The sequence below is a fragment of the Macrobrachium rosenbergii genome, chromosome 12, assembly GCF_040412425.1.
Source record: "Macrobrachium rosenbergii isolate ZJJX-2024 chromosome 12, ASM4041242v1, whole genome shotgun sequence".
In the NCBI taxonomy this organism is placed as follows: domain Eukaryota; kingdom Metazoa; phylum Arthropoda; class Malacostraca; order Decapoda; family Palaemonidae; genus Macrobrachium; species Macrobrachium rosenbergii.
Window position 1 is genome coordinate 27699997 of NC_089752.1, and position 16051 is coordinate 27716047.

At 44.4% G+C, this 16051-nt stretch overlaps 1 protein-coding gene across 2 annotated transcripts in view; it reads left to right on the forward strand.

Moving 5' to 3' along the window:
* The first annotated feature begins 1008 nt into the window (after positions 1–1008).
* LOC136844464 (succinate--hydroxymethylglutarate CoA-transferase) overlaps positions 1009–16051 on the forward strand; it is a 69534-nt gene continuing 54491 nt past the window's right edge. Inside the window, exon 1 of one of the 2 annotated variants that reach the window (XM_067113727.1) lies at positions 1009–1138. The gene's annotated coding sequence lies outside the window, so the exon portion shown is untranslated. Of the gene's footprint in view, positions 1139–12260; positions 12383–16051 lie in introns of those variants that run through there. The other variant, XM_067113728.1, reaches the window with a different exon arrangement.

Consider the following 16051-nt stretch of genomic DNA (forward strand, 5'->3'; position numbering starts at 1 on the left):
GAATTTGGTCACAGCGCAACAAATTGTAGAAATGACCAAGCTTGCCCTAGGATGTGGTGAAAATCACAGATCGAATGAATGTGCTAGCAACATCTTCAAGTGTAAAAATTGTGTAAAAGGTCATAGTGATACTAAACATAAAACATATGATGGCAATAATATGTGTCAAAGGTGAAAAATAATACGGATCATGGCTTCGACTAACAATCTTCTATGCAATTTAATACAAGAAGGAAGCAATTTAAAAAGAACTAAAGACTCTCCTATTCTGCAGGAGCTACGATACTGACGAGAAAACACTGAAAGACAACTGTAAAATTTAAGAAGCACCTTATTTTGAAAACGTACAAGGGCCCGCCAGAGAGGGAATTATCCGTGTGGAGGGCTGTACATAAAACCAAACAAAGTGAAACAAAGTAAAGTTTACATGGTTTGATATTCAATGTTTGTGTCGGTCTTTGTCATGCCACGCACATAGTACGTTCTTCTCTCCTCAGCTCCATTCTTTCCTTAGTTTTATTCGTCATCTTATTTCATCATTCACCTAAGAAGGCTCCTTCTTTGCGTTATCTAATTGTTCATTTTTTATAGTGCTTCAGGTGATGATGAAGATTCATCACGAAATATAGAAATCTTCATGACTTAAGCTCTGTCCAGTAATGAAACAGATTAACAAAAAAAGTTGAATCAATGAATGTTGTTAAATGGTTACTCCAGATAATTAAAACCATGGAATGCGAAATAAAAGTGAGACATAAAATCTCCGATATCTACTGTAGAGACTATGTAAAATCTCTCAAGAGGTCATAGATTGTGTAGCTAAGATATTCCTTTTAAACCCTAAAACAAGCTTGATGCAGCATATTTGTTATCGGGTTTTCGCAAGTATACCAGATAAATGATTTATAAACGGGGTTTCCTTTTACTGCTGACAAAGAAATATATTTCCAGTTAAGATTCATCTTGGTTTTTTCTTTTAACTTCGTTGGACACATGGAAGTTCGACACGTGATCTACTAAAAAAGTGTAAACAAACGTTACGTCAGTGAGGACTTACTATTTGGTTGTTTGAAGTGGTGTGATCGGTTAATTCTCATCTGTCACCTGTTACGTGAATGTCCATGCTAGATTTTTTTAGGTAAATATTTTGATATATATTCTGGTAATATATTAACTATGATAACTTCGTTACTTAGTTTTGGGGTAAAGTTTTGGCAAAGAAAGCCTTTGAAACTTAACACATAATCTTGTCTTTTTTTATGACTTGTTTACTATTAGGATATATTGTTGATAGGCCCACGGGGGGCAACAAATCATTCGTGTTTCTGTTTCTCTTATGATGTCCATTCCCTGTACCTTATTTAATAGTTTTTTGGAAGTCGCATTGGTAGATGGGTTTCGTGTTGAATGCAGGGTGAGGATTACACGGGGGCTCCAAGCTGGGGGTCGAAGCCCCTCCGGCCAAGTTAGGACATGGCGTCCGAGTTAAGGTTAGGTAAAGGCAAACCATGTTAGGTCATATTCCCTCAGGAGTAGACTAGCTTTACATGCTACAGAAATATCTGTTACTGCAGCCCTGACCCCTCACTCTGCATTCACTCCAGGGTTTCTGGATAAGGAAAAACAAATGATCAGATTGCACCAGAAGAAAAAATGAAAAATGCACATAAATCGAGAAGGAAAAAGGATGAAAGTGCAGATTATCTGTGCTAATTCTTCAGGTTGTGGCCAGCTGAAAACCAGATTGAAGACATATCTGGCCTGTTTTAGCAGAGACATGTAACCTAATCTGCTCTTAAACAAATGTGTTGTTCTAAGTTGGCCAGTGGGATTCATCGAGTATTACTTTGGAAATTTATTTTGGTTTTATTAAGAATTTACCATTATTTTTTGCCGGTTGACTGTAATTGACCTGTAATTAACCTCAGAAGCTGTATGCTGACCCTGCTGGGATGCTATCGCACATGCACAGTGTTACAGGAGAGCTTTCGGCGAAAAGTGGAGTTTCCTTCACTGGGGTCTGCCCCCGACCAAGTAACAAGGCCTACTAGGTTAGGTTAGGTTAGGTTAGGGTATGTTAGGTTAGTATAGTTCCTATTATAATAGGTTTCCTTAGCCAAACCCTTCTTAAACATATGGTTCCCATAACCATTCCATAACAACAGTATGGCGGTCCAGTCTTTCTCCCAACGTTTCCAAAACGCCACATTCCTAAAGGGTCTCCAACTATGTTGTGTAGACATGAGTTTAGTAATAATTGACCAACAATAAACAACACCACCTCCTTCATCAGCAACACTAAAAGGATAGGAAAAAATCAATTTCCAAGGTACCCTAATAGTCCATGCAGAGCTCTTGCTTAGAAATACTGGATTCTCCTCTTAGGACTCCCCTAATTTGTTGCCGTACATGACAGAACACCTTGCACAACTGATCTGCGCTATTACTATAAAATAGCTATAAAAGAGTTCATAAAAGTGGCAGTGATAATTACCAGGGTACATCTTAACCTAACTAAGCCTAACATTGGTCATAGATTACGTGATGATTATAACAAAAATGCACAAATGGCAGGAATTTTGAAAGGTTAATGCAAACAAAATAAATACATTAGATAGTACTGTGTTCTTAAATTTGGTCCCTAGCTAGGAAATGGGACCTTCAATTTATGTTAGGAAATTTTTTCTACATGTCTTTAATAACTTTCTGACCTTTTGCTATTTAAAATCAGTAGATTCATGAAAATCAGCAAATTGCTTGAGCAGTTATCACTGAACATGAAAAGCAAAATTGATAGTGTAGCATGGTCTTATACAACATAGCCTAGCCAATGTATTTGTTGTGTTTGGTAGTATTTGTTAAATAACACAAACTTTATCCCTTCCCTTCTCAGGGCTTATCAAATTCCATGGGGTCACCAGACTCACCTAGCAACCCTTAACTGCAAAGCCCAGTGGCTGATGTAATAGTCTTTTGTTTGAAAAATTATGTAAAGTCCAGTGTAATTATGAGTTTAAGGAAATGGTACTCCAACATGTTCCTGGAGACCACCGAACAAATACAGCATAATTCCTTTGTCACTATTATGTGGGTGGGATTGCTTGCTACTTATTCATGTCTTAGATATACTAAAAGTGGAACATCTTTTCCTTTGTAACTACAGCTGTCATCTTTCTTCTGATGGCCTGTAGAGATATTTGATAGTGAAAGCTAAGTTACTTTGGAATACCTTTTGCACCTTGTCCTTCATTGTTTTACAGCATACTGTAATATCCAACTTAATTTGAAAACACAGCTGTTATACACATCCTTTGGCTTAGCACCTGTACAACAGCACAGTGACATGCAGGTATCAAAAGAAATTGGAATGAGGTAGGCTCTTTTTGATCAGTTGACATTAATTGACATTATGCAGAATTCAAGATCTGATGTGCGACAACAAAGCAGCATAGCCATGTAGCCTATCAAGTGTATATGTACAAAAGTATGCAATCTACGTAGAATTTATAATTAGAAAGACTGCTTTTTAACCAGTACAGTATAAGCAAAAGACTAAATCAGACAAACATATACTACCCAACATTCATAAAGATGAAACCTACAGTCAGTATGTATCAGCAGTATGTTAGAGGAGTCTGTTCATTTTGCAGCAAAAGGATGTATCCCATAGGAGACAAGATCAGCGTACCTTATTATTAACTCAGAATTTTGGAAACCTTGTTGCCTGTACAGGTACTTCCATTTGGTACAGAAGCAGGAAAGTTGTATGTTACATATCTGACTTGGAGAGGTCTTGCATATCAGTTCTTACTCTTGGGAAAGGAATCTGACATCCCAGCTGGTCAGGGTGCATAGTATCATTAATTAAAGTCCAAGAATAAATTGTGAGGCTTTAGAACTTTGGTGCAGCCTCACCCAAAACACCACTCTAGACACTTTTGCAACCAACAAAGCTGAGAAAGAGATTGCAGTTGAAAAAACTAACTGTAACCAGTCAAAGTCACTAATATTGGAATTTTATTAAGAAATTGGTTGTAAAGTTTATTGGTAAGAGCTTCAAACAGCTACTGAAGCCATTGTACCTTCTTTGTTACCCTTGGACAAGAGGGCTTATGAACAGAAATGACTCCCAGTATATTTCTTCTGTCATGGAAATCATACCTGTGCAGACAAAGCCACTGTCACACTTTGCACATGACATTAACACTGTGCAAAAGCAATTGCCACCCCCAGTCTAGCTTGGGATGTTCTGAAAACTCTGAGACCACCCCAGATTTTAATCAGGTGCTGACGAGTCATGCCAGCATCTTGTAAAAATATGAGGCCTTACAGCAGATCGGAGAGATGGAACCTAGATTATTGAGACTATTTACCAAGCCCAGAATTTCTCACTTTAACAACAAGCCATGAGATTGTTCTTACAGCAAACGCATATGCCTCAAAAAATGTTTGTTCCGACACGATATACAAACCATTGGTCCTTTACATTAGGAATTACTTACAGTGAAGCTGGACACGGCTGTTAAACTCTTGAATAAGGTGGTTAGGCAGTAACTACCGTCAGGTAGGTGGGAATACCCGCCTACCCGGATGTAAACATTCCAGTTTGCTTTCGGCCGTCATGCGTTGCTGACATGTTTTCGGATCTCTTTGCCTGACTGTTGTTAAGCTCTTTACTATCCCAGTGGGATCTTTCTGTATTTTTGTGTATATATTGCATGTGTTTGATATTTATTAATACAAACCCATGATTCGTGATAGCCTTGCATAAGTGTTTGTTCCCCTACGTCTGGGTCTTGGGTTTGACGGCCAAGGGCGTATTTAGAGGGGCGTAACCGAGTGGTAATGCCTCTCTTCCAGTAGCGCTTTATTTAGATACTGAAGGCATTCCCCTGTATGTTCGTAGATATTAGATTGGGATGTAGTATCTTCGCTCCCCTACATTGATCGGAACGTAAGAGTTCGCTCCCCTTCATGGGCTTCCAGCCTCCTTGTACAGTGGCACGACTACTTCCTTTCTACTTGTGCTGAGCGTTGTTTTCACTGCATGCACTATAGAGAGTTGCTGGGGGGAGGTTGTGGGCGTTGTCAGTAAGCTTCGCTATCACAGTGCCCTTGGTGGCCTCCCCTCCTTCCTTCTCTCTCCCTGTAGATTCTTCCTTATCTCTCCTTCAGTAGAGATCCCTCTCCTTTGCTCTTTGCTCACTCGTCGGGCAAAGACTGCAGGGCTGGGGCGGGGGGGACGCATGGGTGGTCGGGCGACTTCTTCTAAGGGGCCTACTCATGCTGCGTAGGGCAGTTCCCCTCTACTAATCATCTTTGCTTTTTCTTTCAGGTTGACAGTGAGCATCACAGGCACAGCAGTAGTTGGCTGGATATCTCAGTTGGGATATCTTTGCATGAAGGCGTCCCAATGTTCATTCAGTGTTGCTTCGGGATCGACCGCAGTACCTAGTTGGAATGGCATAGTTCCATGTCGGGATTGTTCTGATTCTGTTCTCGCCGATGTGGATCGATCGATGTCATTGCTGGCCTTCATGTATGGTGTTTCACTGCCTCTGGCATGTCTGTGGTCCATCTTCTTCTGCTGTTTCCTGCGTTATGCTCCTGTTAACTTGACGACAGTCTCTGGGCGGCTCTTCCTGGTCTCCTGCTGCAGCTGTCCTGATCTTTCCTGTCGCTGATGGTGACTCTCATGTGTCGTTCCTGGCCGTTGCTGTAGCTCCTGCCTTCCAGACTGCTTCCATAGCTCCTGCATCAGCTGACCTGATCGTGCCTGCTGCTTCTCGTGGTGGTGGTGGTGTCCTGGGCCACTTCTGTTGTGATCCTGCCTAGCTGCCCTGGAGGTTACGATGTTTCGTGTCCACCATCCTTTAGAAGATGTTGGAGTGAAGGTGAAGGAAGTCACCCTGTGGAAGTAGCCGCTGTTGTCTTCAACTTATCTTTGATTTCATCTTCTGCTGCCTCTTCCCTTCCTCTCCCGAGGTTCGAGCAGGTCCCAGGAACCGGATAGACCTCCGTTGGCCGAAGGAGAGGAAGGCTGCTTCTTTTCCCTTGATGCACTTGGATGTCTAGGGACTGCCTCCTTCAGAGAAGGGCAGTGGGTCTCTCTTTGGCTGTTCCCAACCTTCAGGTTAGGGAACCGATTGGCATAACCTCAGGTTTTGTGCTTCAGGAGCCGCAGGCATGCAGACCTTGGTTTGCAATCCTGTTCGCAGTCCTAGAGGTTCCGCCTCTAAGATGGGGGCTGCTTCAGGCACTTGTTCACAAGCTGCTTCGAGTGCTCGAGTTTCTGTGGAATATCGAGTATCCCAATATGGTCTGGGGAGTACTCTCCCCGGCCCAGTTCGGGAGCAGTACGAGAGAAAGGGCCAAGGCACCCAGGTGTCTCGGCTCTTCCTGCCAGCACTACAAGTGCTCCCAGAGTGCTTACCAGTGCTTGGTCGGGTTCCCAGCCTGGTGTCTCGATCCTATCGGTTCAAACACCAGAAGACGCAGGGAGGAGATTTCCTTCGGGAGTCCTGCGGGACCTCTAAGGGACTGACTCTCTTCTGGGGGACAAGTTTCTCTCGTTGGCTCTTCCCGCCCTCACGCGGGAACCGATCTGCATTCTCCTGTGGCGTCTCACATTTCGGGGGCTGCGAGAACGTGTCCTCTCGAGGCCGCACCCTAGTTGTTAGTCTTAGAAGTCTGCATCCAAGACTGGTTCTGTGCCTGGCTCTTTTTGATTTCTTAGGAAGCCGAAAGCAGCCGCTCCTGATTTTTGGGAGTCTCATATGTCGCTCGAATTCTGTGAATCATGAGCACTCCCTAACGAGAGTCTCAGGACGAGAGAAAGTGCTGGGAAACCAAGGTGTCTCAATACTGCTTGCCAGCTGCTTTGGTTGCTTGGCTGGGTTTCATCCTTGTGTCTTGAACTTTAGGGGTCGAGCATGCAGGATAGCAGACACACAATTCCCCTTTAAACCTTCTTGAGGGGCCTCGGCCTTGAAGGAGTTTAGAGTTCGGGAAACTAGCGCTAGTTCACAGCAGACGAATTCCGTCCTGTCCAGTTCCAATTGTGTTCGCACAGTTGGCTCGGCTCAGCTTGCTCGGCCCACTCAGCCCCTGGTTGTGTTTGCAAGACTGGCTCAGCTCGGCTCACCCTGCCTGCCTCCCAGTCCACCTCATACCACCCAGTCTGGATCGCATTCGTGTGATCGGCTCAGCTCGGTGCGGTTCGGCTTGGCCCTGCTTAGTTTTTCCAAATCGGGTTCTCGACTGTGTTCGAGTGAACTTTCTGCTCTTCCCAGGAAAGCGCTTTGCCACAGCACAAGCGCTCTTCTTCTCCCATGTGGCAATAATCTCCTTTGGTTTATTATTGCTCACGGTCCACCTCTCCTGCTGGTCTTACTGGCAGGACAGGTAGGGGTACTCTTTCTCCTCACCTGTTCTCTTTTCTTCTCAGTTGTTCCGAGAGGTGCGAGACGGACAGAGAGAGCTCCGACGAGTTTGTCTACGGAGTTCGGCTGCCTGGCATGCTATGGGTGTCAGTCCCCCGATTGTCTCATAGTACAACCAGGTAGCCGAGGAGGGTTTCTTGGGATCTGTCAAGGTCTCCCTCCAAGGAGAAAGGTACTGTACAGGAGTTTCATGCTTCAGAAACAGCAAGGGTCTTCCTCTTCAAGTTGTGATCGCCCTTGTTTTTCGGAGAACTTCGCGCCAATTCGTCAGCACAAGGATCCCCGGAAGAGGACTGCAGCTCCCCCAATGAATAATCTTCATGACTTGTAACCCTTGCAGTTCCCAAAGGGGCCGAGAGTTTTGGGGGCCATCGCAGTCCTTGCTTGGGAGAGCGTTCGCAACCAGATGAATACTTTTCTTCAGACAAGTTCATTCAGGTTGAGACACCAAGCTTCTCTCCTGCCTCGACAGAGTATGAATTCTTCTTGCCTTGGAGGGTCTTGCCGACTGCTGGTTGTTCTGACTGCCTCACCCATACTGGGATCTCTCTCTACTTCTTGCCGTGAAGGGTATTCTCTTCCGCAACGAGAGACGGCGATCTTGGAAGGCATCTGCTGGTTTCCTCCAGGCAGTCTCCTGATGGATCCATGATCCTTCGCTTTTAGGTTTCCTCTCCTCAGATACGACCATTCCTGGAAAGACCCCGGCCTTCTGGAGATGGTCTTGTCTTGGGGTGTGTCTTCCTATACCAGATGGCAATCTGTAGGAAATTCTGGTGCTAAGAAGAAGGACTTTGTCCTAATTCAGATCTCTGGTTTCGTAAGTCCCGAGTTGGCTCAGCCCTTGGGAACGAACCTTTACTTGGTTCTGCCTTTCTCCTTCAGAGATTTACCAGATACTGCGGTAATCAAGGTTCGTACGAGGGCACTGTCTTGTCCTTTGGACAATGGCCAAGACCTTTGGGTCTTAGTTATCTTGGTTCGACCTTGAGTTCAAGCCAGCCCCCCTCAACTCCTAAGAAGCCCCAGGCCTCGGAAGATCACGGAACACATAGCCCTCTTCTTCCCTTCTGGGAAAGTGTGCATAACTGTGTCTCTTTCCACCCTCTTTTCCATAAAGGAGGAGGGCAGAAGGGAAGAGAGAAAGAAGTATCAACCAGAAGAACTCTACCGCAGATGCTTGGATGAAATGATACTTATCGAGTCTCTGGAGCTGGCAGTGACATTGCTGAGACCTGGGAATGGATTTCTTCAGAAGTATCTATTTCCCTTGGGTCTCAGCAATTCTTTTCATCAAACTTCCATCCCGCTTCCTCTCCTGTGCTCCTGATTCAGGAAATGCTAGCCTGGCTAGAGCTAATCGTCTTGGTATCCTGTCATCTTGCAGAAGCTTCCCCATGATGGATAATGGAGTTCTGCTTCCATTCCTCCATCCTTCTTTCTTCTTCGAAATAAGAGGAAAGAGTTAGGCTAATGCTTGATTGAAGGAACCTTCGAATATGCTTGCATATTCCCCTCACATCGTGCAGCTCCTGGATTCACCGAGCAAGTAATAGGCGCACACCTGTAAGACTTTGTCTTGAAGGTGTGTGACCAAGACGATTAATACCTTCTCATCAACATCGTGGCAGCCTTTTGGCCTTCTGAGAATTCAGGGTGAGTTTTGCGACACTCAGTGGTTTCATTGAACAACAGAATCACAGTAGTGGTATTCGTTGACAAACAGGAGGGAATCGTTTTTTCCTCCTGTTTCATCTGTCGACATTTGCAGGTACTTGAGTGTTCTGTAGCGCACTCGATAGCTCAATTAGCCAGACACATTCCCGGTGGGGATGTATTGTTAGGCGAGGTCGGCCTCAGGTTTGAATGATCAGGACGGAACGTGCTCTTCACTCTTTTCTTTACGAAGATTCACGAAGAGACTGCTTGAGTGAGAGATCCCTACCGTCTTTCTTTTGCCTCCCTGCACAACAAAGTTGGTAGTTTTCTTGCTCCTTCAAACCAGACCCAGGTGCCACTACGGTGAGGCATGCTGTCATTTTGGGAAAAATCGATATCTATGTTTTTCCCTCCGTATTTGTCTGTTTCACTAGGGGTTCACAAGCATTGCTCACCCCGAGTTACAGACAAATGTTGGAAGACTTTGCCTTTCACCCGACCTGATAGCTCTGCTTCCGAGGCAACGAGAAGAGTTCTGCTTGACCCAACCTCCTGTAGCAGCTGCACAAGAAGCAGTTCTTCTGGCAGTACATCCCTGTGTGTTCAGGACTGGGAGACCTTCCAGCTCTCCTTGCATGCATAGGCTTTCTTGCTGAGTCACAACAGATATAGCTGGATATCTCTTGAAGTTCTCTGCAACACTGTCCCAGGGACTGGATCCGTCTTCGCTGGTTGGTGTCGTTGATGGAACTTCTTCTCGGGTCAGAGTCGCTCTTCAAGTCTGGACTTCCTCATCTTCTCCAGCGAGGGTTGCTTCTCTCCCTTTCTTTTGTGAAGAACATAGACCCTTGTAACCTAGTCTTCTATCTGAAGTAGCCTTCTTCTCCTCAGTCAAGATTTAGCTATGGACGAGAAGCTTCTTTGGTCTTGCTGTCCCAGGGAACTGTTCCCTGGGTGGCGTGTGACTCTTGTTTAAGGTTCCTGTCCCATGCTCTGCACGCGCCCTTACGAGAGTCGACGGATAGAGATGTGCCCTCTTAGGACCATCTCTCATCTCACTCCTGCCTTGGCGTAGAAGATGGAATAACAGGTGAAGGGGAGCAATACCTCGACTCCTTCTTGGATGTCATAAGTGGACTCTGAATCCATTGGCATCTATTGTCAGGTTTGAGTTCTTCTTGTTCCCCTCCTCCTTGGACTTTGTATCAATGATCCAGATCAGTCGTTACTTTGTCCTATTAGGGAGCTGTGGTACTTTCCGAAAAGGCTCAACATCCCTAACCTGGATGTTGTGGTACTTTCCGAAAAGGCTCAACATTCCTAACCTGGATGTTGTGGGCGTTTTCACTAGTACTGTCTCTCCCAAGGAAAAAGTGTCTAAGGACACATCTTTCTCCTGGCTTCGTGAAGCGATTGAAGGAGGTACTCAGCAGCTGGCGAATATGATACCGAGACTTTTCCACCCGAGAGCTCATCCCTTGCATTCCAGAAGATCTGTTGGTCTGGAAGCAAGATGTGGTCTCATAGACCACACTCTTGTCTTCCTGTGGTCTTGCCCACAGGCCCTTGGAACCTTTTTTCCTTGGCCCTGTGGTGGCTGGTCAACATGTTGTGTTTTCTTACCCAGCTCCTTCAAGAGGACTAGTAGCATCTCGCCTAAGGTGTTGGTTCTGGAAGTGAGAAAGATACCGAGAGTGACTGGCCTCTCTTCCTCCTCCTTCCCCGTCATCCTACTTCTCCTCCTTTGGGATGAGAATAGGACTCGAACCAATATTTGGTGGATCTGGCGTATGATGTGGCAAGACTACACATCGAGCACCCGTTTTATTTTTCTTTTAGAATCATAGAAGCAATTCTGCTCCTTCCTCTAGCAAGGGGAGGAAGGAGAGACTGGCAATAAGGGAAACCCTATCTTGGGTCTTCCTTACTGCCTCCAACTGTAAGAGTTTTCCAGACTATTTCATATGAGTTACTTTTCCTCACTCATGTGAAAAGGTCCAGTATCTGACATTTGATCTTGGAGTTCCTACACTCTGATCAATATTTCAGAGGCATGGTACTCCCCCTTGCTCTTTCGACCAGGGGGAGTAGCCCAGGTGTGCAGAACTCCAGTCAGTTCAAGAGACTCACTCAGATTCCCCCCCTCCAACCAGTAAGTCTTCCTAATGCAAATGACTGATGGTTTGTATATCGTGTTGGAACAAATTACAATTTTTGAAAGTAAATTGTATTTTTCCTAACTATACAAACCTGAGGTCCTGTACATTACATTTTATGACTGGGACCGAAAGGCAAACTGGAATGTTTACATCCGGGCAGGCGGGTATTCCCACCTACCTGACGGTAGTTACTGCCTAACCACCTTGTTCAAGAGTTTAACGACCATGTCCAGCTTCGCCATAAGTAATTCCTAATGTAAAGGACCTCAGGTATAGTTAGGAAAAATACAATTTACTTTCAAAAATTGTGATTTTTCCAGAGAGGATATCAAATTAAATTCTTAAACTTAACATGTTCCCATAACTGTGGGCTTTACCAACCCCTGCAAATATGTAGAACAACACAGTATTTCTCATTCTTTCCGAGGTACCAATTTCCAGCCAGGTTTGCTACTAGTTCGGCAAATACATGAAAACTGTAACATCATTTTCTAGGAGGAAGGAAGTATGCAGAGCTTCCTTCTCAAATGCCAAGTTGTGACAGACTGGCAGGTTCTGGTAGGGTTGAGAATTACCTACAGGTAGCCTAGTGAACTTAACACTGTTAGAGATACCCATGGATAGTTCAAGTTTTCTTGAAAGGCTATAGGATACCTGTTTATGCAACTGGCCCCCTCACATTAATTACTAGATGAGAGAAATTCAATGTGATACTCAGTGAGGTAGGTTGTTTGCTGAAGAAAGCAGCCATTGAAAAAGTGCAGGACGATTCAACTTGATTCTTCAGCAAGATATTTTTAATGGCCAAGGCCTTGAGGATCAGGTTCAGTGATTGATATGAACTCATTCAAGTTCAATCAGCTAATGCACTTCAGCATGGATATGGGTGATTCAGTAAGGAAGTTGGTCAAGAAAAGTGACTTTGTGGCTTAACCAACATCGAAAAATGCTTGATTTTAGATTCAGATGTGTTTAGAGTAACTGCTTTTTTGGCTGTTCCAGGACACACATGGGTCCAGATGAAAATTTATTTGGATAATTGGCCAATGCATATGTCTTCCAAGAATGAAATAGAAGAGAACCATGACTGAATCCTCCAGCTCTCCAGTCAATTGGTCATAAGTATTATCAAGTGAATTTCCTTTGTACATTCCCCAATAATTAGGTTAGACATTGTTCAGGAAAAATGGAGCCATCAGAAAATGATCTTGGGGGGGGGAGCCATCAGAACATACGCATGAGCAGTATGTCTTGTATGTCTTGAGTTTTTGCTTACAAGAGGAAGCCCAGTATCTCAGATATGTAGTTCTCTTCTAGGCCACCTAGTGAAACTAGGAAAGCTAGTGCTTAGTTATAGGTGCTACCTTAGATCCATAGAGCTTCACTGTCACAGAGGTTATCAGTAGCATATGAGAATCATTAACAAGTCATCAGTCTCACACTGCAGTCAAAACGGATCAGAAATGTTAATAAGCACCTCTCTTGCCTTGCCTTTCTCCAGAACTATGTTGTATGGATGCATCCACAGAAGATTAGAAGATTAAGTGTACATGTAGATGACAGAGCCAAAAGTTTAGTCTGCAGAAGAAGAGTGAGCTGAAACTCCTGGTGCTGATACTAGTTTACATCAATTAGAAGATATAGTGTTTAACAAGGTGATAGTCCTGTTCTCAAACAATTAGATAGTACTGGCTTACCTCAGAATCTGGGGAGATACAAGGGTATAGTTCCATGTTCCTTTGGGACATATCCTTCAGGGTATGGTAGGTGAATGTCAAACTATCACCAGGTTTGTGCCATGAAAAAACAATGTCATGGCTGACTGACTCCCTTAGCAGGAGAAAGCAAGTGATGCCCTTTTGATAGCTTTGCACCCTGAAATTTGTAAACAGCCCTCAGAGCTTTTGGGTACACCATTAGCAGAACTTAATTCTTTCAGCAACAGACACCCTAATACACTTTATTCATAATTATCAGTAGATATGCAGTAGGACAGTTGAAAAGTAGTGATCTGACTGCCAGGAATATGTACATCATACAGAAATAATGGTGGACACCTGAATATAGTAGGTAATCATCTTATTTCTTATTACCTCATACATACTTGGTATACCACACAACTTTTTCTGTCAAAGGGCAGCAAAAGACTTAAGGTCATAAGCTTGGAGGGGGGCTGTATATATTTGCTTCCACTTTTTCAGTTACATACATTTATTTTTTCATAATTGCTTACATGCTGTACAAGTTTGTTTGACTTCTGATGCTCAGGAATGTTCCAGTGACACAAAGTATATCATTTGGCCAAAATAGCAATACATACCGAAGGGTATCGTATGTAAGGGTTTTATTTAAATTATAGTTTGAAGTGCTGTTCATGTAACTTGTTAATACTTTTAAATTGCAATTAACAATATTGAATATAAAAATTTCACATACAGTATTCATACAGTATTTGCATTTTTTCACCATACAGAGTACAAGCTCATAATTTGATGGTTTAAATGGGATAAATTTTCCATGCTTCCTATTTTATGTCACCAAATTCCATTAATTGATACTTCCATTTTAAACATCTGACTTACCTGGTAGTTATATATATAGCTTAAGTCCCTGACGCGCGGCAGAATTTCAAAACTAGCGGCAATCGCCGATGGGTAGTCAGGTGTACCACTAGTGCGCCCTCTACCCAGGTACCTTGAACCATTCCAACTGTTCCTCAGATCTTCTCTGCCGCCATACCGGTTGCATCGTTAAGAATTTTGCTCGTTTGGCCCGTGATTTTTCACAGAGTTTTGGTGAAGTACACTTTGGCTTTGGCTTTCGCTTGTTTTTTGGATTTGCTTTGGATTTTCTGGATTTGTTAGATATTGTTGATTTTGACCTTTGCTCGCTTTGGATTTTTCTTACGATTTTTTCACTTTCCAAGATGTCTGACTCTGCTTCGAGTGTGAGAATGTGTGTGAGGGGGTGTAAAACCCGGCTTGCTAAAGCCGCGTTGGATCCCCACTCTATTTGTGTAAAATGCAGAGGTAAAAATTGCGAGTTAAAGGACAGATGTGATGAATGTTTTGGTTTATCAGAAAAAGAGTGGATGGATTACTACCGATATGTTTCTAAGCTTGAAAGGGATAGGATCAGAAGAGCCGGGAGTAGTAAATCTCGCTCTTCTAGAGATAGTCAGGGAATTGAAGATTCTCATATCAATCCTATTATTCATTCCCCAGTAGTGGTAGTCCCAGAACCCCCCACTGATACTGATAAGGAACCAACCTTGAAGGACGTGATGTCGGCCATTCAAACCCTTGGACAAAAGGTAGAATCCCTCGCAAGAGACAGAGAGGATTTATGGTCGTATGTGAGAGATCTGAAACATTCAAGTGTTAATGAGAAAAATAAAAGTGCAAGTGTTGTGGAGGGTGCGATTGCTCGGTCCTGTCGTGCTCCTAGTCCTAGACCTCTTCCAAGCTCACCAACCCCTGTGAGAAGGAATGTCGACAGACGAAGGGAGGCGAGAGGCTTTAGCTACCGAGCAGTCGTCCCCTCGAGCGTACCTGTTGACGCTTCCCAGGACGCTCACCCTCGCCATAGGAAAGGCGAGGTTAAAGTGTTTTCATCCTCGTCGGAAGACGCTGTTACTAGACGGGACTGGCGTCATACGGCCGTATCGAGACCCCTCAAAAGGAAACTTCCTTCGTGGAGCGCGCCGGGTTTGACACTTCCTACTCCGGGATGTAGTCACTGGAGCAGTCCAGAGCGTTCCCCTCTTAGTTCGGACAATTGCTCTCCAGTGAAAAGCAGACGTATGTTGTTGCACGGGCGGCCGTCTGCTTCCGCTGATGACGAAATGAGATCGGAAGCGTCCCCGGAACATCATTTCCAACGTCTCATCGAAGAAAATGAAATAGTAGTTGATATTGCAGCTCCCCATGTCGATCCCCAGCAGCAGGTAGCTCCGCAAATCAGTCTAATTCAGGACATGCAACGGAAACTCTCTTCCCTGATGCAAGTCTTTCAACCTGCAGAAAAGACGGATGCAGACTTTTGTCCACCGATGGCTGTACGTCGCCTGAGGAAACTTCTGACCGATGTCGCACAGGCGCCAGTTCTCAAGTGACTTCAGGGTGCGGCGGGACAGCGAGCGAACGGGAAAAATGTTTCTCCTATTCAAGAAGCCTCAATCATTTTACGTCAGCCCGAGGAAGCTTTTGACAGATGTCGCACAGGCGGCCAGTTCTCAAGCGACCTTAAGGTTGGACGGGACAATGATCGTCAGAAGTCGGGACGCCAGGACGCCCGAGTTGCTCAAGGCGTCAAGAGCTTGGACGCCAGGACGCCAGACGTCAAGAATCTGGACGCCAGGACGCCATGCGTCACGAAGTTCCAAGACGCCAGGCGTCAGGAGGCTGGACGCCATACTTTATCACTAAAAGAAGATGGACGCCAAGACACGAGACGTCACGAGACTGGACACCAGGACGCCGAGCGTCAAGGTGATACTTTGAAAGACGTCGCTTCTTTGGTTTTTGGTCAATCAGAAGAAGAGATTGATGATATCCCTCACTCTCCTGTGGATCATATCGACGAAGTTTCGGAAGAAGAAGATAGTAAAGGCCATCAACTTTCATCAGACTTCAAAAAACTTATGAAACTTTTTGCGGAAGTTTTCCCAGAAAACTTTATTCCGACGGCTCCTCGTTCCCCACCTTCCGAATTTACTCTTGGGAAGGCGCCTAAGGAGTCAGCTTTTATGAAGATGGTTTTGTCCCGCTCGTCCAAGAGAGCTCTTAAAAT